A 12,500-nucleotide genomic window follows, 5' to 3' on the forward strand; every position below is an offset into this window, starting at 1 on the left:
TGAGGTGTGCATGGCAAAAAACACTCACGGTGAAGGCATGTGATATAATATGAAAATATCAAAAGTTAACTAACCAATGATATTGAAGCATATAAATCGAATCATAACTATATGAAACTCGAATTTAAGCCATATTAAACTGGTAATATTGTGATTTTGTGCCTGGTTTTCCATACGTTAGTTTAAATAAAGAGTTATGGAATATAACCTTGGCATATTGCCATTAAAATATATAATAAAGACATTTCAAATCAAACTGAAATGTATTGAAATGAATTTTTCCCATACATTTTTGACAATGTGAGGTGTGCATGGCAAAAAACACTCACGGTGAAGGCATGTGAAATATAATATGAAAATATCAAAAGTTAACTAACCAATGATATTGAAGCATATAAATCGAATCATAACTATATGAAACTCGAATTTAAGCCATATTAAACTGGTAATATTGTGATTTTATGCCTGGTTTTCCATACGTTAGTTTAAATAAAGAGTTATGGAATATAACCTTGGCATATTGGCACTAAAATATATAATAAAGACATTTCAAATCAAACTGAAATGTATTGAAATGAATTTTTCCCATACATTTTTGACAATGTGAGGTGTGCATGGCAAAAAACACTCACGGTGAAGGCATGTGATATAATATGAAAATATCAAAAGTTAACTAACCAATGATATTGAAGCATATAAATCGAATCATAACTATATGAAACTCGAATTTGAGCCATATTAAACTGGTAATATTGTGATTTTATGCCTGGTTTTCCATACGTTAGTTTAAATAGAAAAAAATTCTCGAATATATATACATATATGAAGAATCTATATTCTATACTAACATTTTATGGAATATAACCTTGGCATATTGCCATTAAAATATATAATAAAGACATTTCAAATCAAACTGAAATGTATTGAAATGAATTTTTCCCATACATTTTTGACAATGTGAGGTGTGCATGGCAAAAAACACTCACGGTGAAGGCATGTGAAATAATATGAAAATATCAAAAGTTAACTAACCAATGATATTGAAGCATATAAATCGAATCATAACTATATGAAACTCGAATTTAAGCCATATTAAACTGGTAATATTGTGATTTTATGCCTGGTTTTCCATACGTTAGTTTAAATAGAAAAAATTTTCGAATATCTATACATATATGAAGAATCTATATTCTAATACTAACATGTTATGGAATATAACCTTGGCATATTGGCACTAAAATATATAATAAAGACATTTCAAATCAAACTGAAATGTATTGAAATGAATTTTTCCCATACATTTTTGACAATGTGAGGTGTGCATGGCAAAAAACACTCACGGTGAAGGCATGTGAAATATAATATGAAAATATCAAAAGTTAACTAACCAATGATATTGAAGCATATAAATCGAATCATAACTATATGAAACTCGAATTTAAGCCATATTAAACTGGTAATATTGTGATTTTATGCCTGGTTTTCCATACGTTAGTTTAAATAGAAAAAATTTTCGAATATATATACATATATGAAGAATCTATATTCTAATACTAACATGTTATGGAATATAACCTTGGCATATTGGCACTAAAATATATAATAAAGACATTTCAAATCAAACTGAAATGTATTGAAATGAATTTTTCCCATACATTTTTGACAATGTGAGGTGTGCATGGCAAAAAACACTCACGGTGAAGGCATGTGATATAATATGAAAATATCAAAAGTTAACTAACCAATGATATTGAAACATATAAATCGAATCATAACTATATGAAACTCGAATTTGAGCCATATTAAACTGGTAATATTGTGATTTTATGCCTGGTTTTCCATACGTTAGTTTAAATAAAGAGTTATGGAATATAACCTTGGCATATTGCCATTAAAATATATAATAAAGACATTTCAAATCAAACTGAAATGTATTGAAATGAATTTTTCCCATACATTTTTGACAATGTGAGGTGTGCATGGCAAAAAACACTCACGGTGAAGGCATGTGATATAATATGAAAATATCAAAAGTTAACTAACCAATGATATTGAAACATATAAATCGAATCATAACTATATGAAACTCGAATTTAAGCCATATTAAACTGGTAATATTGTGATTTTATGCCTGGTTTTTTCCATACGTTAGTTTAAATAGAAAAAATTTTCGAATATATATACATATATGAAGAATTCATATTAGCTATACTAACATGTTATGGAATATAACCTTGGCATATTGGCACTAAAATATATAATAAAGACATTTCAAATCAAACTGAAATGTATTGAAATGAATTTTCCCCATACATTTTTGACAATGTGAGGTGTGCATGGCAAAAAACACCACGGTGAAGGCATGTGAAATGATATGAAAATATCAAAAGTTAACTAACCAATGATATTGAAACATATAAATCGAATCATAACTATATGAAACTCGAATTTAAGCCATATTAAACTGGTAATATTGTGATTTTATGCCTGGTTTTCCATACGTTAGTTTAAATAGAAAAAATTTTCGAATATATATACATATATGAAGAATCTATATTCTATACTAACATTTTATGGAATATAACCTTGGCATATTGCCATTAAAATATATAATAAAGACATTTCAAATCAAACTGAAATGTATTGAAATGAATTTTTCCCATACATTTTTGACAATGTGAGGTGTGCATGGCAAAAAACACTCACGGTGAAGGCATGTGAAATAATATGAAAATATCAAAAGTTAACTAACCAATGATATTGAAGCATATAAATCGAATCATAACTATATGAAACTCGAATTTAAGCCATATTAAACTGGTAATATTGTGATTTTATGCCTGGTTTTCCATACGTTAGTTTAAATAGAGAGTTATGGAATATAACCTTGGCATATTGGCACTAAAATATATAATAAAGACATTTCAAATCAAACTGAAATGTATTGAAATGAATTTTTCCCATACATTTTTGACAATGTGAGGTGTGCATGGCAAAAAACACTCACGGTGAAGGCATGTGATATAATATGAAAATATCAAAAGTTAACTAACCAATGATATTGAAGCATATAAATCGAATCATAACTATATGAAACTCGAATTTGAGCCATATTAAACTGGTAATATTGTGATTTTATGCCTGGTTTTCCATACGTTAGTTTAAATAGAGAGTTATGGAATATAACCTTGGCATATTGGCACTAAAATATATAATAAAGACATTTCAAATCAAACTGAAATGTATTGAAATGAATTTTTCCCATACATTTTTGACAATGTGAGGTGTGCATGGCAAAAAACACTCACGGTGAAGGCATGTGATATAATATGAAAATATCAAAAGTTAACTAACCAATGATATTGAAGCATATAAATCGAATCATAACTATATGAAACTCGAATTTGAGCCATATTAAACTGGTAATATTGTGATTTTATGCCTGGTTTTCCATACGTTAGTTTAAATAGAGAGTTATGGAATATAACCTTGGCATATTGGCACTAAAATATATAATAAAGACATTTCAAATCAAACTGAAATGTATTGAAATGAATTTTTCCCATACATTTTTGACAATGTGAGGTGTGCATGGCAAAAAACACTCACGGTGAAGGCATGTGAAATAATATGAAAATATCAAAAGTTAACTAACCAATGATATTGAAGCATATAAATCGAATCATAACTATATGAAACTCGAATTTAAGCCATATTAAACTGGTAATATTGTGATTTTATGCCTGGTTTTCCATACGTTAGTTTAAATAGAGAGTTATGGAATATAACCTTGGCATATTGGCACTAAAATATATAATAAAGACATTTCAAATCAAACTGAAATGTATTGAAATGAATTTTTCCCATACATTTTTGACAATGTGAGGTGTGCATGGCAAAAAACACTCACGGTGAAGGCATGTGATATAATATGAAAATATCAAAAGTTAACTAACCAATGATATTGAAGCATATAAATCGAATCATAACTATATGAAACTCGAATTTGAGCCATATTAAACTGGTAATATTGTGATTTTATGCCTGGTTTTCCATACGTTAGTTTAAATAGAGAGTTATGGAATATAACCTTGGCATATTGGCACTAAAATATATAATAAAGACATTTCAAATCAAACTGAAATGTATTGAAATGAATTTTTCCCATACATTTTTGACAATGTGAGGTGTGCATGGCAAAAAACACTCACGGTGAAGGCATGTGATATAATATGAAAATATCAAAAGTTAACTAACCAATGATATTGAAGCATATAAATCGAATCATAACTATATGAAACTCGAATTTGAGCCATATTAAACTGGTAATATTGTGATTTTATGCCTGGTTTTCCATACGTTAGTTTAAATAGAGAGTTATGGAATATAACCTTGGCATATTGGCACTAAAATATATAATAAAGACATTTCAAATCAAACTGAAATGTATTGAAATGAATTTTTCCCATACATTTTTGACAATGTGAGGTGTGCATGGCAAAAAACACTCACGGTGAAGGCATGTGATATAATATGAAAATATCAAAAGTTAACTAACCAATGATATTGAAACATATAAATCGAATCATAACTATATGAAACTCGAATTTAAGCCATATTAAACTGGTAATATTGTGATTTTATGCCTGGTTTTCCATACGTTAGTTTAAATAGAGAGTTATGGAATATAACCTTGGCATATTGGCACTAAAATATATAATAAAGACATTTCAAATCAAACTGAAATGTATTGAAATGAATTTTTCCCATACATTTTTGACAATGTGAGGTGTGCATGGCAAAAAACACTCACGGTGAAGGCATGTGATATAATATGAAAATATCAAAAGTTAACTAACCAATGATATTGAAGCATATAAATCGAATCATAACTATATGAAACTCGAATTTGAGCCATATTAAACTGGTAATATTGTGATTTTATGCCTGGTTTTCCATACGTTAGTTTAAATAGAGAGTTATGGAATATAACCTTGGCATATTGGCACTAAAATATATAATAAAGACATTTCAAATCAAACTGAAATGTATTGAAATGAATTTTTCCCATACATTTTTCACAATGTGCGGTGTGCATGGCAAAAAACGCTCACGATGAAGGCATGTGAAATAATATGAAAATATCAAAAGTTAACTAACCAACGATATTGAAGCATATAAATCGAATCATAACTATATGAAACTCGAATTTAAGCCATATTAAACTGGTAATATTGTGATTTTATGCCTGGTTTTTTCCATACGTTAGTTTAAATAGAAAAAATTTTCGAATATATATACATATATGAAGAATTCATATTAGCTATACTAACATGTTATGGAATATAACCTTGGCATATTGGCACTAAAATATATAATAAAGACATTTCAAATCAAACTGAAATGTATTGAAATGAATTTTCCCCATACATTTTTGACAATGTGAGGTGTGCATGGCAAAAAACACCACGGTGAAGGCATGTGAAATGATATGAAAATATCAAAAGTTAACTAACCAATGATATTGAAACATATAAATCGAATCATAACTATATGAAACTCGAATTTAAGCCATATTAAACTGGTAATATTGTGATTTTATGCCTGGTTTTCCATACGTTAGTTTAAATAGAAAAAAATTCTCGAATATATATACATATATGAAGAATCTATATTCTATACTAACATTTTATGGAATATAACCTTGGCATATTGCCATTAAAATATATAATAAAGACATTTCAAATCAAACTGAAATGTATTGAAATGAATTTTTCCCATACATTTTTGACAATGTGAGGTGTGCATGGCAAAAAACACTCACGGTGAAGGCATGTGAAATAATATGAAAATATCAAAAGTTAACTAACCAATGATATTGAAGCATATAAATCGAATCATAACTATATGAAACTCGAATTTAAGCCATATTAAACTGGTAATATTGTGATTTTATGCCTGGTTTTCCATACGTTAGTTTAAATAGAAAAAATTTTCGAATATATATACATATATGAAGAATCTATATTCTATACTAACATGTTATGGAATATAACCTTGACATATTGCCATTAAAATATATAATAAAGACATTTCAAATCAAACTGAAATGTATTGAAATGAATTTTTCCCATACATTTTTGACAATGTGAGGTGTGCATGGCAAAAAACACTCACGGTGAAGGCATGTGATATAATATGAAAATATCAAAAGTTAACTAACCAATGATATTGAAGCATATAAATCGAATCATAACTATATGAAACTCGAATTTGAGCCATATTAAACTGGTAATATTGTGATTTTATGCCTGGTTTTCCATACGTTAGTTTAAATAGAAAAAATTTTCGAATATATATGCATATATGAAGAATCTATATTCTATACTAACATGTTATGGAATGTGACCTTGGCATATTGCCATTAAAATATATAATAAAGACATTTCAAATCAAACTGAAATGTATTGAAATGAATTTTTCCCATACATTTTTGACAATGTGAGGTGTGCATGGCAAAAAACACTCACGGTGAAGGCATGTGATATAATATGAAAATATCAAAAGTTAACTAACCAATGATATTGAAGCATATAAATCGAATCATAACTATATGAAACTCGAATTTGAGCCATATTAAACTGGTAATATTATGATTTTATTCCTGGTTTTCCATACGTTAGTTTAAATAGAAAAAATTTTCGAATATATATACATATATGAAGAATCTATATTCTATACTAACATGTTATGGCATATTGGTGTTATTGTATTTTATTCCTGGTTTTCTATAGTTAGTTTAAATAGAAATAAATTTTTGAATTCAAAATTTTATATTCTATACTAGCATTACATAGAAATTATCCTCAACTGTTTGTTTCTTGTATAAATACAGGAAATTAAACAGATGATGAAGAGAAAAAAATAAGAAAAACAAAAATTTATAAGAAAAATTAAATTTTAAACAAAGGAAAAGAGGAGAAAATTTTTTCAATCATATATATTTATGATTAAAAAATAGAATTATGAAATTATTAATTTCAATTCAAAGAGAAAAATTATGTAATATATGAAATTATTACATTAAAAATGCATTTGAAAAAAAAAGTAAAATGTTATTAAGAATGATAAATTATTTGAAAATTGGCAAATATTAAGAAGAAATATCGTTCTTATATTTTTATATAAAATATATAATATAGAGAACGAAAATTCTTTTTCATAAAAAACGGTTTTTGAATTTTGATAAGAAAAGCTAAAGGGGGGTCGCCCCTTTACTTTTTATATACACCGTAATTTATGAAATTTTCAAATATGAAAAACAAAGAAAAATATATAAATAAAAATATTATTCTGGTTGATCCTGCCAGTAGTTATATGCTTGTCTCAAAGATTAAGCCATGCATGTCTAAGTACAAACAAATTAAAAGTGAAACCGCAAAAGGCTCATTATATCAGTTATGGTTCCATAGATCGTTAACAGTTACTTGGATAACTGTGGTAATTCTAGAGCTAATACATGCAATATAAACACGGACCTTATGGAACGTGTGCTTTTATTAGACTAAAACCAAGCGATCATTTGATCGTTAAATTGGTTGAACTCTAGATAACTTGCAGATCGTATGGTCCCGTACCGACGACAGATCTTTCAAATGTCTGCCCTATCAACTTTTGATGGTAGTATCTAGGACTACCATGGTTGCAACGGGTAACGGGGAATCAGGGTTCGATTCCGGAGAGGGAGCCTGAGAAACGGCTACCACATCTAAGGAAGGCAGCAGGCGCGTAAATTACCCACTCCCAGTTCGGGGAGGTAGTGACGAAAAATAACAATACAGGACTCATATCCGAGGCCCTGTAATTGGAATGAGTACACTTTAAATCCTTTAACAAGGACCTATTGGAGGGCAAGTCTGGTGCCAGCAGCCGCGGTAATTCCAGCTCCAATAGCGTATATTAAAGTTGTTGCGGTTAAAACGTTCGTAGTTGAATTTGTGCTTCATACGGGTAGTACAACTATATATTGTGGTATGTACATTACCTTATGTATGTAAGCGTATTACCGGTGGAGTTCTTATATATAATTAATACAATGTATTTTTTATATATTCCTCCTATTTAAACCTACTTCAGTGCTCTTCATCGAGTGTTGTTGTGGGCCGGTACAATTACTTTGAACAAATTAGAGTGCTTAAAGCAGGCTCCAAATGCCTGAATATTTTGTGCATGGAATAATGAAATAAGACCTCTGTTCTACTTTCATTGGTTTTTAGATCAAGAGGTAATGATTAATAGAAGCAGTTTGGGGGCATTAGTATTACGACGCGAGAGGTGAAATTCTTGGACCGTCGTAAGACTAACTTAAGCGAAAGCATTTGCCAAAGATGTTTTCATTAATCAAGAACGAAAGTTAGAGGTTCGAAGGCGATCAGATACCGCCCTAGTTCTAACCATAAACGATGCCAGCTAGCAATTGGGTGTAGCTACTACTATGGCTCTCTCAGTCGCTTCCCGGGAAACCAAAGCTTTTGGGCTCCGGGGGAAGTATGGTTGCAAAGCTGAAACTTAAAGGAATTGACGGAAGGGCACCACCAGGAGTGGAGCCTGCGGCTTAATTTGACTCAACACGGGAAAACTTACCAGGTCCGAACATAAGCGTGTAAGACAGATTGATAGCTCTTTCTCGAATCTATGGGTGGTGGTGCATGGCCGTTCTTAGTTCGTGGAGTGATTTGTCTGGTTAATTCCGATAACGAACGAGACTCAAATATATTAAATAGATGCTTTCAGGATTATGATGTTGAAACTTATATAGCCTTCTTTCATGCGTACATCTTGAATGTACAAGTGTTTGAATGTGTTTATATAAGTGGAGTCGTACCTGTTGGTTTGTCCCATTATAAGGACACTAGCTTCTTAAATGGACAAATTGCGTCTAGCAGTAACGAGATTGAGCAATAACAGGTCTGTGATGCCCTTAGATGTCCTGGGCTGCACGCGCGCTACAATGAAAGTATCAACGTGTATTTCCTAGACCGAGAGGTCCGGGTAAACCGCTGAACCACTTTCATGCTTGGGATTGTGAACTGAAACTGTTCACATGAACTTGGAATTCCCAGTAAGTGCGAGTTATTAACTCGCATTGATTAAGTCCCTGCCCTTTGTACATACCGCCCGTCGCTACTACCGATTGAATTATTTAGTGAGGTCTCCGGACGTGATCACTGTGACGCCTCGTGTGTCACGGTTGTTTCGCAAAAGTTGACCGAACTTGATTATTTAGAGGAAGTAAAAGTCGTAACAAGGTTTCCGTAGGTGAACCTGCGGAAGGATCATTATTGTGTTCCATATCCGTAAGAAAAACAAACAAACAAACAAACAAACAAACAGACAAGCAAACAAACGAACAAAAAGAAAAAAAAAAAAAAAAAAAAAAGAAAAAAAAAAAAAAATTTATATAATTATTTTGAATCCATAATTCTTTTTATTCTTTTTCATTCAATTTGTGATCCATCAATTATATCATATTAAATATAATATATGATGGTACATTTTGTAATGTTTTTTCTTATTTTTTTCTTTTAAAAACCTTTAAACATGAAAATAAAAAGTTGTACTTATTATTCATTTGATTGAATGATAAGTTAATTTGTTCACAATAACAAAAGTGGTATATATTTATTATATTATTATATATATACATAAAATGATTAAAAAAATACAAAATAATTGAATCATAATAAATACCACCACTGTATTATTGTTGAACTAAGACATTCGCAACTTAATAAAAATGTTTAGAGTTAAATATATTTGATATATATTATTGAAAGAAAATCAATTTATATATTATTAATATTATTTAATTTTACTCTTTCAATTAATATATGCAAAAAAAAATTGACATTTGTTATAAATAAAAATAAATAAAAAAATACTCTAAGCGGTGGATCACTTGGCTCATGGGTCGATGAAGAACGCAGCAAACTGTGCGTCATCGTGTGAACTGCAGGACACATGAACATCGACATTTTGAACGCATATCGCAGTCCATGCTGTTATGTACATTAAATTCAATTTTAAAGTACTGCTTGGACTACATATGGTTGAGGGTTGTAAGACTATGCTAAATAAGTTGCTTATTCTTTTATAAAAATAATTGAATTTAAGCAAATGTGTATATTATTGGATTTTAAATAATTCATAATATTAATAGCAAAAAAAATAAAGATATATAATGAATTTTATTTATTATATATTCTTTAAAAAAAAAATCCTCTCAAATAAAATGAAATGATGAAAATATTGAATCTAAGTATTCTTTACAAAAAATTTTCATATTATTTATATATATATATATAAAATAATAATTTATATATGTAATTAAAAGGAGGAATGTCTAGCATAAAAATTAAATTTTTTATTCTAGGATTGCCTCATTTTACATTATTATTATTTTTATATATTTACAATATATAAAAGGAGAAAAGAAAAATAGAGATGAAAAGATGATATAATTTTTTTATTAAATTGTGAGAAGATAAAAAAAGAATATTAAAACAACCTCAACTCATATGGGATTACCCCCTGAATTTAAGCATATTAATGAGGGGAGGAAAAGAAACTAACAAGGATTTTCTTAGTAGCGGCGAGCGAAAAGAAAATAGTTCAGCACTAAGTCACTTTGTCTATATGTCAAATGTGAGATGCAGTGTATGGAATATCTTAATATCTAGTATGAGAAATTAACGATTTAAGTCCTTCTTAAATGAGGCCATTTACCCATAGAGGGTGCCAGGCCCGTATAACGTTAATGATTACTAGAAAGATATTTCCAAAGAGTCGTGTTGCTTGATAGTGCAGCACTAAGTGGGTGGTAAACTCCATCTAAAACTAAATATAACCATGAGACCGATAGTAAACAAGTACCGTGAGGGAAAGTTGAAAAGAACTCTGAATAGAGAGTTAAATAGTACGTGAAACTGCTTAGAGGTTAAGCCCGATGAACCTGAATATCCATTATGAAAAATTCATCATTAAATAATTAAAAAAATAATGTGCATTTTTTTCATATAAGGACATTGTAATCTATTAACATAATAAAGTATTTATCAAAAGATCATTGGTGATATTAAGTTTATTTAAATTAATTTGCTTTTTAAGCATATTAACATAAAATAAATACTAATGATTTGATAAAGTGTTGATAGATTTTATTATATATAATGCTAAAATTCATTTTTTGAATTTTACAAAAAATTTAATATCTATGATATTAATATTTATTTGTATGCATTTATATGATTAACAATGCGAAAGATTCAGGATACCTTCGGGACCCGTCTTGAAACACGGACCAAGGAGTCTAACATATGTGCAAGTCATTGAGTTATATTAAACTTAATGGCATAATTAACTTAACTTAAATATAATGGGATTAATTTTTAGTCTATTTTTTAATAAATAGTCAATTAATTCAATCCCGGGGCGTTCCATATAGTTATGTATAATGATAATTTATTATTATTTATACCTCTAACTGGAGCGTACCTTGAGCATATATGCTGTGACCCGAAAGATGGTGAACTATACTTGATCAGGTTGAAGTCAGGGGAAACCCTGATGGAAGACCGAAACAGTTCTGACGTGCAAATCGATTGTCAGAATTGAGTATAGGGGCGAAAGACCAATCGAACCATCTAGTAGCTGGTTCCCTCCGAAGTTTCCCTCAGGATAGCTGGTGCATTTAAAAATTATATAAAATAATCTTATCTGGTAAAGCGAATGATTAGAGGCCTTAGGGTCGAAACGATTTTAACCTATTCTCAAACTTTAAATGGGTAAGAACCTCACCTTTCTTGATATGAAGGTTGAGGTTATGATATAATGTGCCCAGTGGGCCACTTTTGGTAAGCAGAACTGGCGCTGTGGGATGAACCAAACGTAATGTTACGGTGCCTAAATTAACAACTCATGCAGATACCATGAAAGGCGTTGGTTGCTTAAAACAGCAGGACGGTGGACATGGAAGTCGTAATCCGCTAAGGAGTGTGTAACAACTCACCTGCCGAAGCAACTAGCCCTTAAAATGGATGGCGCTTAAGTTGTATACCTATACATTACCGCTAAAGTAGATGATTTATAAAACAATTTCGATTGATTTATAAATTTTGAAACTTTAGTGAGTAGGAGGGTACAATAGTGTGCTTAGAAGTGTTTGGCGTAAGCCTGCATGGAGCCGCTATTGGTACAGATCTTGGTGGTAGTAGCAAATAATCGAATGAGACCTTGGAGGACTGAAGTGGAGAAGGGTTTCGTGTGAACAGTGGTTGATCACGAGTTAGTCGGTCCTAAGTTCAAGGCGAAAGCCGAAAATTTTCAAGTTTTTAATAAAAAAAAATATTAATAAAAATATATTTAAAAATAATTAAAATACTTGAATTATTTTGAACGAAAGGGAATACGGTTCCAATTCCGTAACCTGTTGAGTATCCGTT

At 30.0% G+C, this 12,500-nt stretch overlaps 2 non-coding genes and 1 pseudogene across 2 annotated transcripts in view; all 3 read left to right on the plus strand.

Annotated features, from left to right (window-relative positions):
* Nucleotides 1-7,350: 7,350 nt before the first annotated feature.
* LOC129252621 (small subunit ribosomal RNA) lies at nucleotides 7,351-9,341 on the plus strand. Its single transcript, XR_008583545.1, has one exon. It is a non-coding gene; the product is annotated as a small subunit ribosomal RNA (ribosomal RNA).
* A 597-nt stretch (nucleotides 9,342-9,938) lies between these two features.
* Nucleotides 9,939-10,119, plus strand: LOC129252618 (5.8S ribosomal RNA; annotated as a pseudogene).
* A 444-nt stretch (nucleotides 10,120-10,563) lies between these two features.
* LOC129252623 (large subunit ribosomal RNA) overlaps nucleotides 10,564-12,500 on the plus strand; it is a 3,986-nt gene continuing 2,049 nt past the window's right edge. Inside the window, exon 1 of the ribosomal RNA XR_008583547.1 lies at nucleotides 10,564-12,500. This exon is cut by the window's right edge and continues 2,049 nt beyond it. This is a non-coding gene — a ribosomal RNA (large subunit ribosomal RNA).

Source organism: Anastrepha obliqua, unplaced genomic scaffold (assembly GCF_027943255.1).
Source record: "Anastrepha obliqua isolate idAnaObli1 unplaced genomic scaffold, idAnaObli1_1.0 ptg000285l, whole genome shotgun sequence".
Taxonomy (NCBI): Eukaryota; Metazoa; Arthropoda; class Insecta; order Diptera; family Tephritidae; genus Anastrepha; species Anastrepha obliqua.